At 44.5% G+C, this 23,491-nt stretch overlaps 1 protein-coding gene and 1 pseudogene across 2 annotated transcripts in view; both read left to right on the top strand.

The window, feature by feature from the left end:
- Nucleotides 1-23,491, top strand: part of LOC126272400 (uncharacterized) — a 357,356-nt gene that overhangs the window by 213,443 nt on the left and 120,422 nt on the right. The gene's annotated exons all lie outside the window — the stretch shown is intronic.
- LOC126274434 (5S ribosomal RNA) lies at nucleotides 13,748-13,865 on the top strand (annotated as a pseudogene).

The raw sequence follows: 23,491 nt of genomic DNA, 5'->3' as shown, positions 1-23,491 counted from the left end.
AGTCGCGCAGTTTCCGAAATGCTCCTGCCAATCCTACAGGCCATCACAACCCGCTTTCGGCCAAACACAGATAGATGGTTCAAATGGTTCTGAGCACTATGCGTCTTAACTTCTGAGGTCATCAGTCGCCTAGAACATAGAACTAATTAAACCTAACTAACCTAAGGACATCACACACATCCATGCCCGAGGCAGGATTCGAACCTGCGACCGTAGCGGTCGCTAGGTTCCAGACAGTAGCGCCTAGAACCGAACGGTTAATCCAGCCGGCAAACACAGATAGATCGAACGCATAAACTCCCAGATTTTTCCTGAGGAAAACCTTTATAAAGTGCCTCTGACAGTTAAATGTGAGAAATATAAAGATGCCATGAACCTTGCCAAGAGGTATGTGCCAGTGTCAGGCATGTAATTACATAATACGATGGTTGATGAGTGTTGTTTCTCTAGTTACTTGTTGAGCTTTCAACATAATAGTTCTTTAGAAAAGTTGTTTGGTGCAACACTGGAACAAGTAGAATTCTTAAATATTCCACAGATATCATAACAAATCTTTGTTTGGCAATGTGACAAGCTGTTACGGTGGGATCAAGGCCTAAATAAAGGTTGGGAAAAGAAAATTTCTGGACAGATCCTGAAACGTAAAATTTATAAAGTTTTCTGCAAGTGAATTTCGTAAACATGACGAGTTCTGTGTAAGAGCTGTAATACTACTCCAACATTTTGGGGAATTGCAACAACACAGAGGGTACATGACATAAAAGTCACTTTACAGCACAGATCAGGTTCACGACAGTAGTCTAATGGTTAAGACTGTATATGATATCTCCTTCTTTTTTCTGGAATTATGTACTGTCTTCACGAGGTGGTCACGTTAACCTGGATTTGCCAATGTTTGTGGTAGAGGGTGACCTTCCTGTCATCACCCCGCACCCATCCCCCCACGACCCCCCCTCCCCCCTTCCTGGCAGGATCGATGTTGTACACCCTATATTTATGCTTCTAGTGTTAACCCACGTGAAAGTATGAGAACGTTATCGACATGTTTGCGAATCACGCAACTAAGGCGGAAAGTGGATACCAGCCCAGCATTCACCTAGATGGATGGGAGAAACGGCCTAAAAACCCACATTCGGCCCACGTTGTTAGTTCGCTGGGCTGATTCGGTTAGTCCCAGTGCGCCTCCCCGAATCTCGGAAGCGACGTCCGATGTCCGATGTCCAGACGCGTGCACTTTATATGTTCTCTGAAGCTGAGCATTCAATGTATTTTCATGCCAGAATTTTTTTCATGTGGAGATTGTAAACTACGTGCCAGTGGAGTTAAGGATGAGTTGAATATATGCCTTGGGCGTGCTCTACGCGTTGTTGGGACGAGTTTGTGCAAAACATCATCAGTGCTAGTCGTATGGCCGTGACATACATGTCTCCAAACTGAGTTTTCACAAACGAATGATGGGTAACGTAGCAAGAGGAGCTACACGTGATGGAGGCAGCGGCGCGATGTCTTTCTGCTGAATATGCAGCACACGAGTTGAGTGAAGGAGGGACAATACTGTTACCTAAAATACGTCTTGTCGTTCTCCGTTCATATTTACCACATTCCTGTCATATAAGATAGCACTCTGGAACGAATGGCGCACCAAATCATTCCACTTGTAAATGTTTGTACACTAAGCTGCAGTCCTATCACGTCTCCGATCAACACTGTAGCACACTCTGATACAGAATTTGTCCGAAATTAATAACTTTTTTCCGTCAATGTGCCAGAGAGCCTATTGCTATCTGAAGGGCTTTGTGGATTGTGAGGGATGGAAGCCGACGTACTGCAGTGCTTCCATCTTGCAGCGCATCTTCGGTTCAAGCAGGTCCATTAGAGTTGCGTTCTTCCAGAGACAAGCTAGAACTGTAAACGGAGCTACACAGTACGTCACCTTAGGAAAGGTAAACGCACCAGAGGAGCAGTTCTGAGGTTGCAGTTCATCATGCAGTCAAAACTTAAGAAACATCAAAACATTTTCCCATGATATATCGACTTGAGAACGTATTCGAAAACATAATATGATGCAGGGTGTTTGCAGTTCTCAGAAACACTGGTATAAACCGGGCGGAAAGAAGGGTAATGTACAATAAACATGCAAGCTAAGGGGTGAGAAAAGCAACGGAAAATCAAGAGAGACATGTTCGGATTACAAATGACGTAAGCAAGACGCAGTCTTTCTTTTCTACAATTCAACAAGCACGCGGCTGAAGCAGTGGCTGAAATAAAAATAAACGGGATTCAGAAGAGGAATTAAAATTCAGAGTGAGGGGATGTTAATCATAAGTTTCGCTGATGACAGAGCTATCCTCGGAGAACGTGAGGATCTGTTAAATGGAATTAGTAGCACATGGGCTGAATATGAATGAAAGAATGGCGAAAGTAATGAGAAGTAGCATCAGATTTGAGCATTACTTATTAGAGAAAGTGAAGGTATCCTATCTCTTGGAAGCAAAATAACGCGTGACCGACGAATCGAGAAGGGTATAAGAAACAGATTAGCACAACCAAAATAAGTCAAACGGAATCAAACGTAGACCTTAGTTTGACAGAGAAATTTTTGAGAATTAGCGTTTGGAGTAGAGAATTGAACATAAGTGAATCATGGACAGTGGGAACATTAAGAAAAAAAACAATTGAAGCGTTCGGAACGTAGTGTTCCAGAATGATGATGAACATTAAGTGGCTAAAATATAAAAATGGGGAGATGAACAGTAGCAATGAGAAGGAAAGAAATATGTGAAATACACTGATAAGAAACAATAGGATGTCAGGCCCATATCGAGATATCAGGGAATAATTTCATGGCACTAGACAAAGACATGGATAGTAAAAGTTGTAGGAGAAGACAGAGATTAGAATAAACACATTTCCAATAAATAATAGAGGACTCTGGGTGCAAGTGTTACTCTGAGATGGAGAGAAGTCATGGCAGGCCACAAGTTTGTGACAGCTGTGCGGAGTGATATTTGTGTTCAGATGGAATGTGTTGACATTGAGGCGTAGAACATGAGACTTCAGGTTGTGGACATGAAACAGGCTGTTCCAAGAAGTAGTGTAAGGGTCGGTGGACTGTGACCCTTATGGACGCAGGATGAGAAACGTAGAGCACAGTGGTAAGGACCCATCAGGTGCCTAGGGTTTTAATGAGACAGCATTAGGAGTTTAGACTTTTACTAGTTTTGGTTTTACAACTAAATTATCCTCTCTGCGGCAGCAGCGAGGGCGATGGAGACGGTATGCAGGACTGGAGCGCGTGATGTGCCCACCACAGCAGACCTGAGGCGACTGGTAGTCACGGCCACCAAAACAGCACCAGCGGTACCGCGCAAGGCAGCCTGCTCTGCTGTTAGCAGACGTCGGTCGTCTCTCGGTGACGCCTAACAGCTCGAAGACATATTTCAGTAGAGGTATTGTAACTCTCCGGTGAGTTGTCAGCAGCTCTACACAAGGCAGTGGTGGTGGTGGTGCAGAGTCACGTCACGGCCTCTCCACCAGAGGAAGGCTGTGGACAACAGCAAGTGGTGAGGAGGAGGGGGAGGGGGAGGGAGGGGTAGCAGCAGCAAGTGTGGTTACTGGTATGGCGACAGTTTGAAAGTGTCCCAGACACCACCAGTTTTATTCACATCAGCGGAAGAAAGGTCAGCAGCTCACAGTGGCTAAGTGCAGCAGAGCAAGCTGGTTGCTGCCCTAAAGGTAGTAGCCACCTGGTGAATGGTGGTCAGCACGTCATAGGTTCTACCTCGAAGCTGATTCGCTGCAACTGGAACAGAGAAGGGCTTGTTTTAGCTGTCTGACGGAGGATGTGACAAGGATGACTGAGTGTGGTCTGGTTTTCTGTGCCTGTCAGCATTCTTCACCAGTGCTCGGTGTCTCTTCTACATCTCTCATCTCTTCAGCTTGGCACTTTCTGCACTGTCAGCAGGCGTAAAGGCATTTTTGTGTAAGATTTATGTCTTGTTACAGCATCTTGTAGTGCTGTGAGAATCTACATCTACGTTATACTCTGCAAGCCACCCAATGGTGTGTGGCGCAGGGTAACTGAGATCTCCAGCCCTATTCCACTCGCGAATAGCACGTGGGAAGAATGACTGTTGGTAAACCTCTCTACTGGCCCTAATTTCTCGAATTTTCTGATCATGGGTTTTACGCGAGATGTATGTAGGAAAAGGTAATATGTTGTCCAACTCTTCCCGGAAAGTGCTTTCTCGAAATTTCATTAGTGATTCTCTCCGTGATGCATAACGCCTCTCTTGTAATGTCTGCCAATGGACTTTGTTGAGCATCTCCGTAACGCTCTCGTGCGTACTAAGCGATCCCGTGACGAAACGTGCTGCTCTTCGTTGGATCTTCTCTATCTCTTCTATCAATCCTAGCTGGCAGGGATGCCAGATAGATGAAAAAGGTGGCAGTTGAACAAGCGCCTTATAAGCCACCTCCTTCGAGGATGAGTTACACTTCCCTAAGATACTTCCTATGAGTATGAGTCTGGCATCCGTTTTCCCCACTGTTTGTGTTATATGGTCATTTCATTTAAGGTCGCTTCACATAGTTTGTCCTAGATGTTTTACGACAGCTACTGTTTCCAACGGTTTTTCATCAGTAGTGTAGGTATAGGGAGGTGGATTTTTTTCCTGTTTATGCGCAATATGTTACATTTATTTACGTTCAGGGTCAACTGCCACAGCCTGCATCATTCATCAGTTTTCTGGAGGTCATTCTGCAAATCGTTACTATCTTCTGCGGCCGGTACTTTGTTATAGACAACGGCATAACCTCCAAACAGCCTTAGAGAGCATCAGACGCTTCCTACTGGAAATTGGAAATTTGTTGTAAGGACTATGGGACCAAACTGCTGAGTTCATAGATTCCTAGAATTACGCATAACCTAATCTAACCTAAACTAACTTATGCCAAGGACAACAAACACGCCCATGCCCGAGGGATTACTCGAATCTCCCACAGATCTCTACTAGATGATTTATATATATTGTAAACAGTGACGGTTCTGTTACACTTCCTTGGAGTACACCGGAAATATCATTTACATCTGTAAATTTTGTTCCGTTAGGCGCGACCTGTTGTATTGAGTCTCAAAGGAAGTCTTGAAGCCAGTTGCAAGTCTGCTCCAATACTTAATAAGCTCGTATTTTTTTCACTAAACGTCAGTATGGAACGGTGTCAAAGGCCTTCCTGAAGTCAAGGTACACAGCATCAAACTGAAACCCGTTTTCTACAGCATTGTGGATCTCTTGGAGGAACAGAGTGAACCGACTTTCGGAAGATCTTTGTTTGTGGAATCCATCTTGATCGAAATAGAGGAGATTTTCCTCCTCCAAGAACATCATAGTTCTTCAGGATAAAACATGCTCCATAATTCTACAACAGATGGACGTCAACGATGTTGGTTTGTAATTGTGTGCATCTGTCCTATGATCCTTCTTAGAAACGGTAATGACCTGCACTTTCTTCCAGTCTCTAGGTACCGTTCATTGCTCCAGCCATCTACGATAAATTACTGCGAGAAGAGGGCAAATTCTTTCGCTTAATTTTTGTAGAAGATGATAGGTATCTCATATGGTCCTGACGCCTTTTGCACTAATAAGCGGTTTTAGGTATTTTTCTATTCCTCGATCGAATATCTCAACATCTGCCCTTTTTGATCTTCGTACGACGATTGAAAGGAGGGATCGTGTTACGATTTGTCGCAGTGAAATTCAATATTTCAGCCTTTTCTCTGTCATCTTCCGTTTCGGTGGCAGTATGGCCACGGAGTGAATGAGTAGATAATTTTGACCCACTTACTGATTTTACATACGATCAAAACATCTTAGGGTTTTTTCTCAGATCGGTTGACAAAGTTTTGCTTTCAAAGTTGCTTGAACGCTTCTCTCATTGCTCTCCTTACCCTCATTTTCGCTTCGTTCAGCTATTGTTTGTGAGCTAGGTTTTACTTCTCTTGAATCTGAGGTGAAATTATCTTTGTAAACGTAGCAGTTTTCTAACATGGCTGTTACACGATGGTAGGTCTTTCCCATTTACTCGCAACATATTTGTTTAGGGCGTACTGCTCGATTACTTTGAATTTCTCCATTTTTTTCCACACCTTCGTCCTGATCACCAAATATTCGATGATGCATGCTGAGGTACTCTGAAATTTGTATCCTGTCACTGTTACTAAGCAAAAATATCTTGCTACTTTTTTTGACATTATTTGTCAGACCCGTTGTCTGAGATGGTATCACTGCCTTATGATCACTTATACCTTCATCTACGTTAAGTGATTTAATAAGTCCAGGTCTGTTTGTTAACAGGAGCTCTAAAGCGTTTCCTTCACGACCTGGTTCTCTTTCAGCTCAAAGTGATTTTCTGACAAGATAGCCACAAAAATGTCACACGAATCCCTGTCTCTGGTACCAGTTTTGATAGCATGGCATTCCCAATCCATACCTAGCAAATTGAAGTCACCTCTGTTACTGTGGAATGAACAGGAAATTTCTAACGATATTCAGCAAGTTCTGGAACTCTGGAAATTTGTGGTAAGTTCCTATGGGACTAAACTGCTGAGGTCATCGGTAACTAGGCTTACACAGTACTGAATCTAACTTAAACTAATTTACGCTAAGGACAACACATACTCCCATGCCAGAGTGAGGGCACGAATCTCCGATGGGGGGAGCCGCGAACCGTGACGAGGCCCTCAAGACCAAGCGGTTACCCCGCGTGGCAGCAAGTTCTATCTGAAGCGCTCTACCACAAGAGCTCCTGACCCACGAGGTGTATAAAACCATCCGATTACCATTTTTGACCGATATTTGATACTCAACTTCACCCAGATTAATTGAAAGAAGGGAATTCGTGACGTTATGGTAGCTTCGCAGTCAGACCATATTGCTGAATTGGGGATACAGACGTGTCGCTCGAGCAATGTGTGGCAAAGGCGTCGGTTGTGTGGCGTGATATTTACAGTGTCGGTTCTCCTACATGTTAGCATTCCGCCTGTGAAACTGTGCTCGTGCTTGTCTTGGGATGACTCGACGATGTCTGGGAAAACTTAAAAAATTTCGCATACTCACCCAGGATATCTTCCTGCAGAGCAACAGTAGCATACACCGTCCTGTGTGCAGCTACCTGCGACGTACGACATGTGGAATTTCAGTAGCAAACGCTATTATGCTAACAAAATCTGTGAATGTAGAAGAGAAGGATAAAAGCATTAGTATCAAAAACTCATCCAAATGTTTACTCAGTACTAAAAAATCTTTGAGATGATGCAGAAAACCATCACCACCATTTCAAATGATTAATTTTAAATTTCGATGGGAAAAGAAGTCACCAGTTAAGACTGAAGAGATTATTGTAGAATATTTAAAAGACTCCAGACCGATGACAATATTAAGTCATCTCCAACTTGTTTTGCTTATTAACAAAATTAGAGTGAAGAATAAAATGTCAACAACTGGAAAATACACAAATATTAAAAAGGAGTTTAATGCACGTCATACTCATTAACAATGTTATATATATTGTAACTAAGTTTGATGGGGAACGAAAAGAGACTGCTTCCTCACGGTCTTCCCTGGAAACCACACAAGGTCGGCTAAATGTCTTACATTAGTTACAACTTTGTTATTTCTGCGTGATAAAGTAACCTGTGCCCGCTACTTTGCACAGGCTGACATCCCACCGCCACCGTTGTTTCTTGGACAAGAAGGCGATGTGATTTTTCAGCACGACAGTGCTCGTCTGCATACGGAGGTTGTGACGAAGTGTGTTCTTCCTGGTGTACAACTGCTCTGACCAGCCAGATCATCAGATCCCTCGCCAACTGAACACGTACGCGACATAATGAAGCGACCACTTAGTTGTACACCGGGGCCAGAAAACATCACTGCGGAACTACAATAAAGGATGCCATATGGTTGGGACAAGCTATCGCTGTATGACATTGGTGACCTTTACGATCTTTTGCATGCATTGCTAGACGCCTGCATTACTGCCAGAGGTGGGTACATTGCGAATTTATGAGACTGGATGCCTAATACTGTGACATGTGTGTTTTATTTTGTCTGAACGTATTGTCATATATTACTTCGATGATGAACTACGTTTAAACTCATCTGTCAATAAAATGGCCTCGTCATTGACGGTGTGCGTTCCTCAGGCAATGTTGTTCACTTCGGGATGTTCGCTAGGAATGAGACTGGGATGGAGCTGGATTTCTTAGCAGCAGCAACTCCTTTCGGGTCTGAAACCGACTGCCATCGAGAAGGCGAGAGGCTCCATTTCCATTTACGACATCTGTTCTTACGCCGTTTTACATTGCTCCCAGTGGTACACCGCAACTTTTAGACAAGCTAGACAGTATACATTCGTATACCAACTAATCAGGAAACCATTCACCGGTGACTATGCCATGCCCCTTCCTGCTGTTCTTTCAGGTCTTCGTTTCGCCACTGCTCACATTCCGTAAAAATGAGAAGCACTTGCCACTACTTCACTGTCATGACATACGTCAAAGGTAGATCGATTCAATACCACCTGGCACCGGTTCCACGCTACCAACAGTGGCTCTTTTATTTGGGTCACTAATATTTTATTCGATGATTTTATAAAACACTTACGCCTTGTCTTCGTCTTGACAATATTCATGTCATTTGTAACGAAACACCAGAGAGGTAAAATTTCTCTGTTGTTGTCGGTAGTCTCACCGATCGACTGCCTGTTAAGTGCATTGGTTCTTGTATATCTGCATCTACGTCCGTGCGCCTCCAGCCACCGTACGGTGGACGCAGAAGGTGCCTTGCACTACTGTTAGTCACACGCTTCTCTGTGTCACTCGCAAATGGAGAGAGTGGGAAATGAGAGTCTGGACGCTTCCATACGAGTACTGTTTTCTCTCGACTTCCTTCCACGAGTGGCAGCAGGAAAAAAGGTCTTGTGGCATCCAGGGATTCCCGGTGGAATTTACGGAACTTTTCCGTAACTCAGAATTTCCGCTCTGGCTCCCTTTAAACCGACCTGGTAGGGATCTCAGACACTCTAGAAGTGCTCAAGAATGGTCGGACTATTGTTCTACGCCAAGTCCCCTCTACAGATGTGCTACACTTCCCTAAAATTCTCCCAGTAAACCGAAGTCAGCCAACCTCCTTCCTACAATCGACCTTACGTGCTCGTTCCAGTTTATGTCGCTTCTCAACGTTACGCCTAGATGTTTGATTGGCGTGACCGTGTGAATCATCACACCGCTAACACTATATTCGAACATTACACAGTTGCCTTTTCCCAGTCGTCTACCTTTCCCCGTTTTTAGAGCATACTGTCATTCATCGTTATCTTACAAGCAGCCAATGACGACAGTTGCCAGTACGGTGCCGTGTTGTCAGCAAACATGAGAGACTGCGTCAGATCGTTTCGTCACTTTCAAAACGGCACACGGCAGACTAAGTTACTGAAAGAATAAAAATACCTCAGTAAGGAAACGGAAAAGTGAGCGGTTAGTTTCGAGCGCACGGCGTGGACTTAGCGCCGTCGGCACACTGGAGGTGGACGTAGGGCGCGGACTCGGAGAGCGCGGAGCGTGTCGCGTGTCGCGGGCAGAGCGGCGGCGGCAGCGGCGCGTTTCCGTGTTTCGGAGGACGGCGACGGCGACGCCACGCGATATCGATCTCGGCGCCGAGTTTAGTCGATAGCGACGCGCGGGCAGAGGTGTTGCGCGGTGCGGGCGACGCGGCGCCGGCGCTGCTCGCCGGGCCAAACAGGGGCGCCGATATTTTAATATGCGGGCCCGGCTGGCTCCTTTGATGCCGCCCCGGCCGCGGAATGTTAATAGCGAGGAGCCGGCAGGTATTCGCGGCAACCTCGGTGCCGGAAGAGTGCGCTGGCACGCCGCCGCCGGCTGCGCGCGCGCGTCGCAGGCGCCAGCGACTCCCGTCCGGGCCGAGCTCGCGCTCTGTCGCTAATGACCCAGTTCTCGACAGTACATTTAGCTGCACTCTCCCTTTCCTTCTGTGGAACATAACTAGAGCCATACCGTATAAGTCGATAGTCGATGAGAGTGGATCGAACCCACTTGACAGGTTAACCATTCTCAACCTGGTACACGGCCAGCGTCAGGGCAGGCGTTTCCGGTCGGGCTATGTTCGCTAACATCAGAAACACAGCATGCTATAGGCTAAACACAAACTTATAAAACTAAATGTACGTGATTCTTGGACAAGTGGTGCATACATCTCTCTCATGTGATAAGTTTTCGATGTTCCCACTGGACGAAATTCCGTCGACAGAAGTGAGAGAAAAGTTAGAGCCGAATTGGTTATGTCTTTATCTCAAGAGTGGAAAAGGGAAAAAAGAAAGTTAGACTGAAAAATAAGGATATATAGGTACAGGGATAGATATACATAGTAGATAAATAGATGAAAAGAGAGAGAGAGAGAGAGACTGAGAGAGAGAGAGAGAGGGGGGGGGAGGAATTAGAGAGGCATACAGGTGTATGAGAAAAGAAGATAGGCGAGAGATGACAGCAGAGAGAGGGACAGATAGAGGAAAGATGTTTAACAAACAGCTGAACAGACTATAGGTTGATACACTCCTGGAAATTGAAATAAGAACACCGTGAATTCATTGTCCCAGGAAGGGGAAACTTTATTGACACATTCCAGGGGTCAGATACATCACATGATCACACAGACAGAACCACAGGCACATAGACACAGGCAACAGAGCATGCACAATGTCGGCACTAGTACAGTGTATATCCACCTTTCGCAGCAATGCAGGCTGCTATTCTCCCATGGAGACGATCGTAGAGATGCTGGATGTAGTCCTGTGGAACGGCTTGCCATGCCATTTCCACTTGGGGCCTCAGTTGGACCAGCGTTCGTGCTGGACGTGCAGACCGCGTGAGACGACGCTTCATCCAGTCCCAAACATGCTCAATGGGGGACAGATCCGGAGATCTTGCTGGCCACTGTAGTTGACTTACACCTTCTAGAGCACGTTGGGTGGCATGGGATAGATGCGGACGTGCATTGTCCTGTTGGAACAGCAAGTTCCCTTGCCGGTCTGGGAATGGTAGAACGATGGGTTCGAATACGGTTTGGATGTACCGTGCACTATTCAGTGTCCCCTCGATGATCACCAGAGGTGTACGGCCAGTGTAGGAGATCGCTCCACACACCATGATGCCGGGTGTTGGCCCTGTGTGCCTCGGTCGTATGCAGTCCTGATTGTGGCGCTCACCTGCACGGCGCCAAACACGCATACGACCATCATTGGCATCAAGGCAGAAGCGACTCTCATCGCTGAAGACGACACGTCTCCATTCGTCCCTCCATTCACGCCTGTCGCGACACCACTGGAGGCGGGCTGCACGATGTTGGGGCGTGAGAGGAAGACGGCCTAACGGTGTGCGGGACCGTAGCGCAGCTTCATGGAGACGGTTGCGAATGGTCCTCGCCGATACCCCAGGAGCAACAGTGTCCCTAATTTGCTGGGAAGTGGCGGTGCGGTCCCCTACGGCACTGCGTAGGATCCTACGGTCTTGGCGTGCATCCGTGCGTCGCTGCTGTCCGGTCCCAGGTCGACGGGCACGTGAACCTTCCGCCGACCACTGGCGACAACATCGATGTACTGTGGAGACCTCACGCCCCACGTGTTGAGCAATTCGGCGGTACGTCCACCCGGCCTCCTGCATGCCCACTATACGCCCTCGCTCAAAGTACGTCAACTGCACATATGGTTCACGTCCACCCTGTCGCGGCATGCTACCAGTGTTAAAGACTGCGACGGAGCTCCGTATGCCACGGCAAACTGGCTGACACTGACGACGGCGGTGCACAAATGCTGCGCAGCTAGCGCCATTCGACGGCCAACACCGCGGTTTCTGGTGTGTCCGCTGTGCCATGCGTGTGATCATTGCTTGTACAGCCCTCTCGCAGTGTCCGGAGCAAGTATGGTGGGTCTGACACACCGGTGTCAATGTGTTCTATTTTCCATTTCCAGGAGTGTATATTGATAGTTAGCATCATGTATAGGCTAATGGAATAGACAGTACAGATGTGTAGGCAGTAGATAGATTTAGCGCTGGAGGGAGAACCATAGGGGGAGGAAGAGAGACGGATAGGAACAGTTGACGGCTGACAGACAACTCTGGGAGTACAAATCATAGTGTGGCTCTTGCTAATTACTGTCGAGGACTGTTGGGTGGAAGAGTATCGTATGATGATAAGTCCCAGAAGACGACAGTAAGGTGAGTTAAAGCGTGACTACAGAATGTTGATGAGACAATGAATGTATGACTGAATTTATAAACTGGTTACATTTAAATGATGAACGGATGAAATGGCTAGTCGATACTGACAAAAGAGTATAAATAAATTGACTAATCCAGGAGAGAAAGGATGTCAGCATCCGTCTGTTTTATTGCACAGCAAACCTAGATTTCAACCAGCAGTGAAGCTATCATCAGTGCGCTATAAGCAGTTACGTAAACTTATAAGGTACTGATAATAGCTGCTCTCTCAGTTGAACCTAGGTCTGTAATGCAATGAGAATGACGGATGACATTACGACCGATGCTGACCTTCTTTCTTTCCTGGATTACATCACTGTCGTGAGGCACAATCATTCTCGTGGAATCGAACATGAAATAGAAGTAATACCTGATTTGAAGGAGTAGCAAAAAGAAAGAACTGGATACGATAAAAACTAGAGCAGCGTAGTAAATAATATCACCTTGTTTGTGATTTCTGGTTGTAGCAAAATTAAGAGCTTCGGGAAGAGCGTAAGGAAATCGAAGTCAGCTTCGAAAAACTAGTTATTTGGTGCTAAGAAAGAATACAATTCAAATACATATCTAACCCGCCTTTTTCGTCAAGCTTCAGACGGAAGTGTTGCAGAAGCTGAGAATATGGAGTGGTATGTGAAGACTGTTGTTTTCCATTGCTTCCGTAATTATTTCAGGAAAACGTCGAGTTGCTCCTTCACTTCAGCAACGGCTGATTTGTTCCCTCATTGTTGTCCAACTGCATTGCAGCTCTTCTCTCCTGTGGGTTTTCTACAGCTGTCGAAGCATTTCACATGCTTGCCGCCACCAACTCCTACCTTCCGATGCTTTATCGTCGTCTTCTTGTTCTCATTGTCTCCTTTACCCTTTCTAACTCGGCAACCTTCTATCTTTCTCTTCTGATGTTGGCACATAAAGATCTTTGTCCATCTGCCATCGAGTTCTATGTCTGGTGGTAGTGGTTGACGGCAGATGGCACGTGACAAGTCTGATGCCTCTTCTGCATGGTGATCAGACGAGGATCTGACGCTTTTCACGGCGACATGATTTGCCAGCGTGCAAACAGATTTAGGTTTGGCTCTTGGGTTATTTGTATCCCACATGATGAAACGAGGACAGCCATACCATTGTAGATGAGAAAATATGGCATTTCAAACACTGTCGGGTGCTGATTACGCTGTCTCAAGTAAGTACGTGGCAGCTCCATTTCGTTCACTGTGTCCAATCAAAACCTGACGCTGTTCACGCCCATTGTATACACAACCGACCCTGCGTAACGTGTCGTACTGTGTTTGCATAGGGTATTTTATTGTAGTTTCAATGATCTTTAAATATGCTTCAAATTCAAATGAAAGTTAAAGTTACTATCGTTAATCCTTGCGTTAAAAACTGATATTATTACCAGAAACCCTAATTAATACAGGCAACGGCCTTGCCGCAGTGGATACACCGATTCCCGTCAGATCACCGTAGTTAAGCGCTGTCGGACGTGGACTGCACTTGGATGGGAGACCATCCGGGCCGCCATGTGCTGTTGCCATTTTTCGTGGTGCACACAGCCTCATGATGCCAACTGAGGAGCTACTCGACCGATTAGTAGTGACTCCGGTCAAAGAAAACCATCATAACGACCGGGAGAGCGGTGTGCTGACCACACGCCTCTCCCATCCGCATCCTCGTCTGAGGATGACACGGCGGTCGGATGGTCCCGATGGGCCACTTGTGGCCTGAAGACCGAGTGCTCTCAGTAATACAGGAACACAATTATGAAACCAACAACACACTGCTGCAATGTCAATATTTTCATCTATTTGTGGGCAAAAGGGCAAAATTACTACTACGCAGAAAAGAGCAATAAATTTCAGTAGAGGATGAATTAATAAAGCTCTCGGGGATTTCAGTCGGAAATGTGTTCTTCTGTATTGTGTTACACTGATGCTAACATTCAGTTTGCAAGCAGTCTGTATTTTTGATTAATATTCCATGACGGCTGCTACGACGAGTGCGGTGCGCTGAACGTAATTGGCATCACATATCCGGTTGAACCAATATATTTACAAGAAACCAAGAAATTTTATTATTAAACATTTACCTTTAACCTTGGATAATGATTGAATGAACTTTTTCATAAGTGAGTAGATTTGAAGAGCCGTGATTGACAAAATTAGTTAGGCCAATAGCAGTGGCAGCCAGCAATAGGGGACTGAAGCTACCCGTAAAACTATCTTAAAGATCTCAGAGAAGGGCAGTATATTACAAATAAAAGAAGCTTTCTATAATTAACAAATATGCTACTACACTCAGAAAGCGCTTAAGTAAATAGTTCATACAATTATTGTTAACAGGACTGTATTTTAATGAGAGCTGTTAGAATCACTTCCGTCTAAGCCAGCGGTAATCTTAAGAGAGTTGAAATCAGTCTTTTCTTCACTGAACAAAAGAAGGAAAGAATAGTAGTTGTTAAAGTCTTTTGTAGTCAGAATCAGAAATCACACAGTCAAATGTAATTGTTCGTCAGGGTCGCTGATCAACTTTTATTACTCACTTCACACGATTTCTTAAATTTTTTCGAGTACTTTCAGTTTATCACAAAGATCAAAAATTATTTTGTCCATTTTTCAGTAAAGCCTATCCACGAGACAATACGCCTGGTAACAACACTAAGCACGAGAATCACTAAAGCGCTCTTCTGGTCGTTCTACCTGCCACAGAGAATCGCAAACGCAGTCATTTACACACCGTCTGATCGTGCGGACGTGTCTGAAGTTATATTGATTGAGATACGGCCATGTCTTCCCCGTGCTTCAGTTTTCACGGCCATGTCTTCCCCGTGCTTCAGTTTCCCTGTTAGTGTATTTAATGGGGAAAATAATTTTTGATCTTATATGGCACTCATAAATAAAATAAGACACGGAGTATAAAATAAAAACGTGCGTTTCACTATATTCTAAATATTATTTGACGTAATTGTAATATATATTTTCTCCAGCAGATTAATGCAAATGTTCTGAAATGTTTGAACGACACGTTTCGAATTCTTTCTTTTGTCATGTATGTGGGGAATTTATCACGCGTCCTTTGTAAGAGCATCCACAATGAATTTTTATTTGGTCATTAGAAAACTCTATCGTTATGGTTTCTTCTTATATTCTGTAACAGTATTTAGATTTTCTCGTAAAAGGGACGACCCCTAATAACCCTACTTTCACTGTTCAGGTGCCATACTGCACAACAGACAGCTAACGAGGAATCGAAATGACCATTTGTGACAGGTGAGACTCAGCAAAGGAATAAAAAGCTAGAGGCGCTGCAGTTGACTCGTTTAGACAAGAAAGCCGCTCTTGTTAAAGGGGCTTAAGGTGAGTCCATTGTACGGATAACATCGTTACCGCACTCAGTTACGTATGTCGTTACACGCGAGTACATAGGATAAAAGGCGATCCCTGTATCTGATAGAAGAAGATTCAATCCACCGTTCTCATACTGCTGGAAGTAGCTTACTGCACTTCTTGCAAAATCCCTCCGAAAACAACAAAGGAAAACCTAACCACAATTCTCCTCATGCCAAGCGCCCTATCCTCTCTCTCTCCGTCCTTGTCAAAGAGTAATACAATGAGGGATCAGATGAGGCGCTGTTACGAGGAAGTCGCCTTTCTTGGAAGACGCGGCGCGTTCGGCTGCGACAGGGGCAGGTGTGCGTGGTCGGGTGTTGCAGAGCCCCGATACGTGTGCTGAGTGGCGCGCCGCGTGCGGCATAACCGGCAGGCGCCACGAGGCGCGGCGTATCAATGATTCAGGGGGCAGCGCGTCCACAGGCGGCGTCCATTATTCAGCTCGCGGGCCGCCCCGCAACTAATCACCAGTCAGGGACGCAGCGCTGAGTGTGCACTCTGCACTCTCGCGACTCGTCGCGAGCGCAGCCGCACTTCTCACCTGTGCACTGTTTGTACTACGAGACTGCTAACCGACTGGCACTTCGCAGTACTTGTGAAACATACACATATATTTTTAATCCTTCCATTAACCTCTACTGGTCGTTCCATCGTATTATTTGTCTCAAATAACACGGTGAAATGTGAATGAAAACTGACAGGTGCAAGATTCGCTTAAGATTCTATTCACTTTCTTCTGTGGAAATAGCCTTGTTATTAGCTGTAAACACATTTTCTAGCTTGCATAATTCATCCAATAGGTCGCAATACAGCAGGTGACTCGGAACTTGTACCTCGCCAGGTTGTTGCTGTTGTTGTTTTTGTTACTGTGGTCTTCAATCTGAAAACTGGTTGGTGCAGCTAGCCATGCTGTTCTATCCTGTGCAAGGCTCTTCATCTCTGAATAGCTACTGGTGATCCCTTGAGGTCTCAGGATGTGTCCTACCAACCTATCCGTTCTTCTATTCAGGTTGTGCCACAAGTTTCTTTTTCTCCAATTCTATTCAGTACCTCTTCTTTAATTACATGATCTACCCATCTAATCTTGAGCATCCCTCTTAAGCATCAGATAACTAGAGCTATTGATCTTTTCTTGTCTAAACAGTTTATCGTCCGCATTTAACTTCCATAGATTATTATACGTCACACAAATAATTTCAGGAAACACTTTGGAACATTTAAATCTATATTGGATGTAAACAAATTTTTCTTCTTCAGAAATGCTTATCTTTCCACTGCCACTCTGTATTTTATAACCTCTCTACTTGGACCATCACCGTTTTTTTTGCTGTCAAAATAACGAAATTCGTCTACTACTTTAAGTACCTCATTTCCTAACCTACTTCCCACACCACCACCTGCTTTAACTCCACTACATTCCATTACCCTAATTTTGCTTTTGTTGATTTTCATCTTATATCCTCCTTTCAAGACACTGTCTATTCCGTTCAGCTGCTCTTTAAAGTATTTTGCTGTCTCTGACAAAATTACAATGCCATCAGCAAACAACAAAGTTTCCATGTCTGCTTCCTGACCTTTAAATCTTTCTCTAAATTTGTCTTTGGTTTCCTTTACTGCTTGCTCAATGTACAGATTGAATAACATTCGGGATAACTACAAACCTTACTCACTCCTTTCTCTGCCACTGCTTCCGTTACGTGCCCATCGACTTCTACAACTGTCGTCTGGTTTCTGTACAAGTTGTAAATAGCTTTTGCTTTTGCATTTTAGCTCTGCTAGCCTCTGAATTTGAAAAGAGTATTCCAGTCAACATTTAAAAGCTTTCTTTAAGTCAACAAATACTGTAAACGTACATTTGCCTTTCCTTAATCTGTCTTCTACGAGAACTCGTAAGTCAGTATTTATACAGTGTTTCCACATTTCTTCGAGATTCAAACTAGTCTTCCCCGAGGCCGGCTTCTACCGGTTTTTTCATTCTTCTTTAAATAATTCGTGTCAGTATTCTGCAACCATGACTTATTAAACTGATAGTTAGGTAACATTCACGTTTGCCAGCATCTGTTTTCTTTAGAGTTGGAAATATTATATTCTTCTTGAAGTCTGAGCCATCTTGCACACCAGATGGAAGAGCTGTGTCATGGCTGGCTTTCCCAAGGCTATTAGTAGTTCTGATCGAATATCGTCTAATTCCGGGACTTGTTTCACTCACTGCTCTATCAAATTCTTCCCGCAGCATCATATCTCCCGTCTCATCCTCATCTACGTCCTCTTCCAGTTCTGTAATATTGCCTTGAAGTTTATCTTCCTTGTATATACCCTCTACGAACTTCTTGCAGTTTTCAGCTTTCCTTTCTTTGCTGGTTTTCCATCCGAGATCCCTTTTCTTCGAAGGCCTCCGCAATTGTCTCCAAAGAATTTTAATTACGCATGCGTGCTGTAATAGGCGTGCAACAGATATACCTTAAACCAATTATCAACAATTTCAGGATGGGAGAATGGATATTCGCAAAAATTAATGGCAAACGTGCCAATCTCTGGTGAAAGCACATGCGCTGAGTTAAAAATTAGAACGGTTGGTTTATATTACTCAAAAAGTTTCACAAGACATTTAAAAACATACTTGAAACTGATTTACAACGCAACCCGCTTTAATAAACACAAATGCACTCACTCTGGAAGTGACAGCACAACATGAAGTAGTCTAAGACCCTACAGCTAACAATTAAATAACGAACAGGCCTCTAAATTACCGTTAAAATAACTACCTTCAATTCAATAAAGATCAAGTTGTTTAGCAAATAGGCTAAATGCTAACACAGCTTGCACGCACACCCTCTTCGGCGTAATAGCAATACTTGAGGATTAAAGTACCACGAGTTGCAGTGCCAAGGGCGACAGCTCCCATCATGCACAGAAAAGGAGCGGAATTTATTTAGCCAGTTTTTACATGTTACTCCGGTTAGACAGTAAAGGCAGGCGAAACACAAGTGGGGAGCGAACGAGAAAATTCCTTTATGAAGCACAAACATTAAAGCGGAAAATTTCATAAAAACATAATTACTGAAACCAGAAATACACTTTAAGGAAGGCTGAGTTGCACCGCGTACAAATTTAACAATTTGAAACGTGCTTGTCCGGTCCCGTAAACATAAATTTATACGTCAGCAGCACGAGGAGCGGAACAAACATCACCATCGGTTGAAGCCAATGAAGAGATCGAAAGAACTGTTTGCACAGCAAACTATTGCGACTTGCGACACAGCCAAGCTAACTACAGGGAAATTTCCAAAATGTGCACATCCATAAAAACTGTCCCACAGGCTGCTAGAGAACACAGGTTGAAGTCGATATGGGAGCCACTTTGCCCCAGTGGCAGGACTGCCTCTCTAGTAGCCACTGCCCACAAGAACACTGCTCCAGCGATAAATGTCAGGCCGCTTACTCCACGCTGCTAATGCCCTTGCCGCTGTGGTAATACCATTCCGAGTCAGTAACCGAAGTTAAGCACTGTCGGGCTCGGCTATCAGTTGGATTGGTGACCGTCCTGACCTTCCGAGGGTCGGTGGCAAGTGGGCTGCACTCAGAACTTGTGAGGACAACTGAGGAGCTACTTGACTGAGAAGTAGCAGCGCCGGTCACGAAAACTGACAACCTAGAACGTGCCCCTCCGTATCTGCTTCTAGTGACGCCTGTCACCTGAGGATGACACGGCAGTCGGTCGGTACCGTTAGTCATTTCGAGGCCTGTTCGGACGGAGTTTAGGTTTACCCCGCGCCACCGGCCCCATACTGATCCGTCCAAGTCGCCAACCTTCAAGGTGTTCCCCGTGAACCAGGAAGGATTTCGGTCACGAACCACGGACCCCGACTGTGAGGCCACTCTAGCCACCGGCGAGTGAAACTGTGACCCCAGTGCTGGCTGTGCTCCTCTGCAAATTTCGATATTCCACGGTCTAATATGAGAAGACCTAGACCCGCGTCGGTGCGACAAAGATGAAGCGATTAAGTAAAGTGACCTATCGATTTGTGCCACTGCTGACACACTTCGATTTTATATCGTCTATTTCGAAGAGTTGCCAAAGTTGCGAAAATCTGTTGCTATTACAGTTCATAAAACAACTTAATAACGCAGGAACTTATCAAATGTTTGGAAGATTTTCATGTGATGCATTTATCTGAACTGCAATATCCTGGAAGTTATGCTAAAGCAGTGTACTAAAGACTAACGTAAAAAATAAATAAGATATTTAATACAACAATAATGATATGTACTTATTGCTTTTAAAGTCGTATGTACCTGTGGATCCTTAAAAGTAATAATGACGCCAAATTGTATTTGGAAGAAAGGGGGGAGTAAAAATTTACAATGTCCCTCCACCAGAACTTAATTCTACATCCGCATCTATCCTTATACTGTTCAGAGGTCAAGGAGGGTGCGTCGAGTGACGGAAGATGGGTTCCATCTTCACCTTTTCCACATCTGATGCGATATTGTCCTGGCGCACGTGAGCAAGCGAAAGACAATGAGTGGGTAGAGTTTCTGCGAAGGTTTTGGCTTCAGGTATCCCGATGCAGTTCATACGACGATGTGCACGTTCTGTGTATGCAGAGATGTGCCCCATGTAGAAGCGCAGTGAACCATGTCGCTCTCGTCAGTGACCTGGCAGTCCCATTCAAATTTCCATGAGTTATCGTTATCTTGGATAGAGAGACACGAGTTTCTACTACTGCTATTTCCGCGTGGGACATTTCATGAAAGTAAATATTTATACTTTAAACACGTCCCTCAGTAAAAAAAAAAAAAAGGAATTTATCTGTTCATCACAATAAAGGTCATTTTTAGCTAATGAAAAGAACGCAATTATTATACTTCTCCTCCACAGCACTTGCGAATGCTGCAAATTTTGCCGTAGCATATACTAACAATAATTATTCCCAAGGATGATTTTGTACCGTATTATATATTATTCAGTAATATTTGTATGAAAAAATGTTGATGCACTTTAAACGCCTAACTAGAACTCCACCAAGAAAATTTCTGTGTTGTTCAGCTGTATTTTATCTGTATTGTGGTATCGTGACATCCGTTGGCTCGTTCCATATGAATAATGTGATTGTAATTAATTCGGTTTACTACCTCAGTTAACTTTGTGTGAAAATATCTTCATAACAATGGGGAAGACTGTAATACACAAACACTAAAATGTAGAACATAAAACAGAGTAATGCAACATCCCTCAGCCGAAGCCAAGTACTGCGATGCGGTTGCCTTAGCTGCCGTAACAGCTCAGGATACGTACCTTCTATCACATTCTGTAGACCTATACGTGAGGTACATATCGTCCAATTCTGTATCAGTAAATATATCCATAGTACTGTGTGTCAATGATAACATACTGTTAACAGTGTATAAGTGCCCTACTATTTATAGGTGATTATTCCTTGATATAGTTTGAATGGTCTGCATCGGTCATTGCTTAGCAGCCAGCTATAGAGGGCTAACTTACTACCAAGGTGCATGCAACAATAATTAAAAATTCTGACCGTGAACCTAAAACGCATGCCCTATCTATTCTCTCCTACGGTTCCATGTCGCTATCCCTTCCTAAATACTACATTAATAATGAAGAGATTGTATTAAGTGAAAGCTTTTGTACGGAACAGTTAATTTTGCTCCACTTTAAATTCGTATAACATGTCCCAACTTGCTCTGATTGCGCTCACTCTACAAATGCAGTCATTCACTTATTTCGAGCCTGTATGAGTTTATCATCGCCAGTTCGTTACTGTACAATTGCCTTTTCACTATGTAACAATACCTTCGATGCAAAGTTTGAATCAAACCTCAAAAGCATCTCTTTAGTACGCTCGGGATCTGCTCTGCAATCATTCTCTGGCCCTACTGACAATATTCCGCAATGTCATTAAACCAATTCACATTTTTACGGGCAATCCGCGGATCACGAGATCCCAGGACGTGCCCTGCAGGCTGTCTCAGGCTCGGCTGACTCACTCCTTCGCCCCAAACTGTCTCCAGGCGCCTATCTCTTCCTTCTAAAGCGATGGGACATCCCCGTCAGGGTTGCTGCTGCGCTGTAGGAAAAATCAGAAGGGGAGATTCGATCCTTCCAGTATACGATCCATATCCATACCCTTACGTCTGACAGAAAAAACAAACCCTAGGAAGATCTGTAGGCTTGAGGATGAACAGTAAAACTGGGGCTACGTTATTTCCAAAGTAGATATTCAACACGCTCGGTCGACTCTTTACTGCTCTGCGCAAATTTTTACTGTAATGCGTATATAAAGATAAATGGAGATAAGTAGTCAAACGAAATAGAACTCATTTGTAACGAGCGACTGGACACAGTGGGCTCCATTTACCTAAATAATCAGGAAATATGTCCGAAGGAACTCTGCGGCATACTTATGAACAACACAGGCTGGCAATAACGTATTTATCCGTTTATACCGGGCTAGAGACTTTTAACAACTTATATTTTAACTAAAGTTTAGTCTTGATTACAATACGTATGTCTCAATAACATAGGTGACCGGTTTCGGTTATATTTATATAACCATGTTCAGACCCATGGCTTCCTTGGAGGATGGTTATATAAATATAACCGAAACGGGTCACCTATGTTATTGAGACATAAGTGTTGTGATCAAGACTGAACTTTAGTTAAAATATAATACTCTATTGATCACTGTTTCCAAAAATGTTTACGAAAAGTGTACTTTTAACAACATTGTCTTCCCTTTACGGGAAGACGCATGATGGATGTAAAAAGGTTGTAGAGACATGGTTGACGACGTATGGAAGTTGGGATCTGCCTATGAAACGTTGTTGGATAACCTAAAAGAAATATGAGCGCTCGGGTTCGAGCCCCAGTCGGACGCAAATTTTCATTGTCGTCATTCCATTATACAACTGACGGTCGACCATCTTCGCAGCAGCGAATATGTTTCATGTATTGGAGTCATTAGCGACTGCAGACTGTATGACTATCTTTAATGGGCTCTTGAAGAATTCTATTATCAGTCCATAAATGAGGTGCACGAGAGGGAAAGCAAGGTACAAAGTTAGTTGTGAGACGCTGATCTACTCGCCTTCGTTCCTTCCCCCGCCGATCTGCGCGGAACTGGTGAGTGTGAGCAACTCGCTTACAGCCGATTACGTCCGCCTTGTGCACCGTCTTCCGGAAGAGCTGCTCCCGGCCAGTGCGCGGGGACACATTTCTTCTTTTGAAGAAACCGCCGCGGGGGGACGCTGGAACCGCGAATTGCTTCCACTCAGTTTGACTCTCGCAGGAGGGAGTGGACGAGGCGGCCCCTAACAGCCGCGCCCGTGGGTGTGGCTGTTCGGCTCCCCTAATGGGGAACCACGTCCGCGGAAGCGGCCCTGCTGGCAGCTGCTCCAGTATCGTTTCCCACTCTGGTCCTGCCATGTGATTTTGATTTTAATGTATTGCTGTGCTTCGGCACCCTGGTATTTTCAGGTGCTGTGCAATTTGCAGCTACACGGCATGTCATCCGAGAGTATAATGGTGTATGGATTTCCTTGTTCTTCCACCTGCTGCTGTGTGTGAACAGGAACATTCAAATACGACTTTCGCATATAATAGAGTACTACAAGGAATACTGCTTTCTCGAGGTAATCAAAAACCAGTGTCTAGCAGATACCTGAAATGGGGACCGTATACCGCTTTAAACTCGCCAACGTGTAGTGTGACGTTGTCTACGAACCCGCCGTGTCTGTACGCTCGGAGACT

The sequence above is a fragment of the Schistocerca gregaria genome, chromosome 5 (genome assembly GCF_023897955.1).
Source record: "Schistocerca gregaria isolate iqSchGreg1 chromosome 5, iqSchGreg1.2, whole genome shotgun sequence".
Lineage (NCBI taxonomy): Eukaryota > Metazoa > Arthropoda > Insecta > Orthoptera > Acrididae > Schistocerca > Schistocerca gregaria.
The sequence above is the reverse complement of the archived record's forward strand: the minus strand, read 5'-3'. Positions and strand labels throughout refer to the sequence as shown.